Raw genomic sequence first — 4725 nt, 5'->3', positions numbered from 1 at the left:
AAAAATCTACAGCTAACATCATAATTGATGGTAAAATATTGAACATTTGCTCTTAAGGATACATACTCTCATTTCATTTTATCATTTTCTTCTGGTCCTAGATCAGGAAGTAGAAAGTAAAGATGTCTCAGTTTGCTAAAAGCATGACTGTTTACGTATTAAATCTAAGAAATCTACCAACAGCAACTAGAAATAACAACTCAGCATAGTTGTGGAATAGAAGCTTAATATATAATAATTTTATTTTCAAATATTAACATCAAACAGAAAAAGATAAAATTAGAAAACATTTTATTTATAATTGTGCCAAAACTCGTAATTCAGTTAGCCATAAATTAAACACAAGGTGAACAAAATCTGTATAATGAAAAAAAAGTCCTAGAGGTATGAGAAATCAAAGAAAATCTCAAACAATGATGAGTCATTCCGTATAAATGGTTAAGAAGATCTAATATTGTTGAAAAATCAATTTTCACTAATGAACCGTAGATTCAATAAAATCCCAGTCACAATTTCAGGAGCTTTCATTCTTTTTTTGGTAGTAATCAACAAGCTATTTCCAAAATTTCCATAGAAATGTAAAGGATCTAGATAACTCAGTCTTGGTGATATAAAAACAAAAACAAAATTGAGGACTTATATCTCAAGGTAAATGTAGATTTGCACCAGTCAAGCCAGTGTGACATTGAAATGAGGGAAGACGTATACATCCATGGAACAAGCTAGAAAGTCAAAGTGATAAGCCAAACAACAACAAAATGATACAGTTTTAAATTACATTTTAATATTCATAACTAAGCCTATTCTCAAACATTTGAAAATTTTGTATTAAAATATTTTGTCAGTTTTGGGTTATAAGTGTTTCCTCTTCTTTATGAAGAATTATTTGACATTAACCATTTTAATTACATTTATAGCAAATATTTCTCAAAGTGCATCTTAATTTTCTCTCTGATATTTTGTTATATAAAGTTGTTTTGATTTTATTATATTCATACTCCATGAAATAAACCAGGAGATGTCTCAACAGCCTTTTATTTGTTTTGACTTTTTCTAGTTTTAGATCTTTTTCTTCTTTTTAGTTGTTTTATTTTTAACTTAATCTATAAAAATTATTATTAATTTTGCTGCATGGCAGAGTGATCCCCTTGAGATGTCATTCAAATTTTATTTCTCCTTTACTGTTCCTCCTTTAACAGGACTTACAGTTTAAAATGGTACCAGCCTAAGTACATATAAGCCTGTCTTTTCTAATTTTTCTATTAATCACGTAAGACAATACAGAAACACAAAAAAAAATACAAAAATATCACTAAGAAAGTTCAACTGTTGTCTGAACTCAAATCCAACAGAAAACAACTCTGGATTAATATAAAATGAAGTAATTTCTACCCAAATTATTTAAATCAACTTTGAAAAAATAGAATACTCCATTTCAGCTACAGTGTCATTGTGATTTGTATCATTTTTGTGACAATGAATTTTTTAAAGTCTTTTGAGGTACAGATAAACTTCTATTTTACTTTATTCCTTTGCTATTTGTCAACATTTATTTCAACTTTGAGATAAATTAATGTGTAATAATAAACACACACTTACAGAACAGATGGATAGTTTCATGGTGAATACATTGAGTTACTATTTCTGGATTGTGTTTACCTGTATTTTTATAAGAAAAGGCATTAGCAAACTCTTTATCTTTTGTATTGTCACTCTTATTTTTGATATCTTGGAATGCAATTTAAAGTATGCTATTACAGACCTTTCCATTTTTAATTGATCATTATTGTACATTTACTTTTTGTTCTTTTTATGAGATAATTTTCAATCTCTTATTCACATAGTTTATATATTTGATGTCACATGTTTAAACAGAAAGTTTTTTTTTTTTTCTAAGAGATGGTTCTACCTTTTCTATTTAGTATTTGTTTGAAATAATAGGGTTAAATATTTCAAGTAACTAAACTAATTATGTCACGTAAGCATTTATTCACAGGTCAAGTGATACTAAGCAATTTGACATACAGAATTTGAAACAGATGAACCATATTAATAGGAGCCATAATATGTATATAATACCATAGACATGTTGTATTTTTAATAGTGTAATGCTTTCTCACTTGTTTTTTAAAAAGCAGATGAAGGACTACTTGAAAGCTATTGCATTCCACATGATATTTTATTAATTTTTCAGGTGAATATTTTCAGATTTGCTTGACTTAAGAATGAATTAAAATGAAAATGTGAGCAGAGAACCTTACTGAGTATGCTGCGCTGAAACATGTTCCTTAAGCATGTTTGTCAGCTGGGAGCACCTGACAGGTTCTAATAAGAAATGTTTTACTCCATTAAAAATAACAGTGCACCTGTCACTAATACAGAAAAATATGTATTTGCATACATTAAAAATTCATCTGTAATTATTTCTGACATTTCTGAGTTTTCTTTTTCCATAATGGGATTTTATTTAAAACTTTTTGAACTTTTAATTTATATGTATGTAATATTTTAAAACTAGCACATTGTTAATGAAAGACTTTCATTTTAACTTATTTGATTTGTTATTTATTCCAATTTTATTCTTTCTATGACTAGCATCAAGAATTGTTACAACCCACTTGGAATATGTTTGCACACCATATAGTTCACCACGTTCATTTGTACAAATGCAGGCTTGGCCAACAACATTTTAATTCCCTTCTTTTTTCTCCCTGTCTCTTCTTCCTTTTTTTTTTAGCTTTATTGAGCCCTCTGCTTCATTTTCTCATCATTTCTCCATTAACCTACATTTAACTCCAGTAACGGATCATATCCATCATTTTGCATATGGTACCGATTGTCTGCATTGTGAATAAGCCAAAATACATTTTCAAAGTTAAAGCAAGTATTTGCTGCAGTCATCACCAAATCACATACAATTTTATGTACAGAAACAAATATTTTTCCAAAGTAATGAATGTGTAAATATCAAATATAATTTTATGTCATACATTGTATAGATTTGGAATTACTGTAATTATATCGTCATTTCTGTTTACATTTAAATCACCATTCATTTATGAGAATAAAGTAAATCTGGCTGTGACAGAAAACTAGATCTTAAATTAGAAATTAAGATTTTCAGCACAATATTTTATTTAACACTGGTAAAAATAGACCAGAATTTTGCTTTTGCTGTCAGTTGTGGGAAATTCAAATGAAAAAAAATATATTATCCCCATTTAGATATGTCCTTTTCCCCCTTGTAATCTTTAAACACATGGTCACACTTAGAAATAACTACACAATCTTTGCAATTCATAGTAATCATAACCCCTACTCATGATGCTAGCTCAGGTCTTCATGAAGTTGAGTCTATTTCAAGCTTTATTTCTTAGGATGTTTTGGGAATGGCTTGAATATGTTTTCATTGGAGTAAAAGACTTTTTAGTCTTCTATTTCCTGCAAGAGCAATTGAATCAGGTGAGATGTTGTAGATCCACTTTATATGAGGTTTCTGTATGGTGTTCTTATTTGGCTTTATTATTCTTTTTTCTTCCTTGTTTATAGAATCTCCATTTCATTCAGATAAAAACTGCCTTGATGAAGGGGATGAATTACAATCTGGTTTAACTGGTGAATGTCAAACTGAGGTGCACATTATAGTCACCTGAGGAAGTTTTATGACATCCTGATACCCTGGAGATTTTGAACTAACTGGTTTGGAAAGGCAGTCTGTATCAGTGTTTTTGAAGAGTTACAATGATTTTAATTGTTTAATGCTGAAGCAAATATAACTTCTTTTAGGCTGGAGGTTGCATACACACTACCTCAACTTAAAGGAAAACTATTTCTTTTCTGATGAAATGCAAAGTTGAGGCCAGGAGAAAGCCTTTTTTTTTTTTCTTTTTTTTTTCTGTAGCTCCCTTCCCCATTTTTCCTTTCAACCTTTGTTTCTTTGTTTTGAGAATGCTGAGGAATGATAATCGTAATGTTTGAAACTGTAGCAGCCATTTCCTAACCTTGAAAGGTAATATTGCCACCTGGCTGAAGTTGAAAGATTAAAAGTGAAGGAACTGAAATCTTGAAGACACTAAATTGCTAAATCAATCCTGAGAATTCCTTAATATATAAAGCATAAGTATCCTCTGGGGGTAAGTTTTCTAATATTTACTACTAAATATATTTTAACTGGTTCCATTATTGAGATGATAACTCAATATTTAGTACTTAATTCAGATAAATTAGAACAAATGAAGTTTTTAGGTGTTATATTTAAACTATAGCAATCTTTTGTTCCTTCCTCTGATTCATTCCTCAATACCCAAGTCTTTTGGTCTAGTACAGACTTGCTGCTGTGCATTTTGACTAAGATCATTACTTTAGGTAGAATATGTGTATTGTGTGCATTACACACATTCTAAATGTAAATATAAATAATACAGTTGCAATTATATTTGGCCCACTCTGTCTCATATATTTTAAAACTAATGCCTAGTTTTATAGTTTGGACAAATGGGTTTCTAACCACATTCCAGAATTATGCTATGTATTCTTAATTTAATTATTAAAATACGTTCATTGAGAACCATCAATATAACAATTCTGTTTAACAAAGTGTATAAATGAATGAGATTTGGAATAAATCTTGTTTTCCAAATCCATTACACTTATTGATTATTTAAAACACTCTGGTAAGTAGATCTACGTATGGACTTTCTAAGGCTAGTAAAAAAAATTAGAGAG

The sequence above is a fragment of the Mandrillus leucophaeus genome, unplaced genomic scaffold, assembly GCF_000951045.1.
Source record: "Mandrillus leucophaeus isolate KB7577 unplaced genomic scaffold, Mleu.le_1.0 Scaffold790, whole genome shotgun sequence".
In the NCBI taxonomy this organism is placed as follows: Eukaryota; Metazoa; Chordata; class Mammalia; order Primates; family Cercopithecidae; genus Mandrillus; species Mandrillus leucophaeus.
This window is presented reverse-complemented; position numbering follows the sequence as displayed.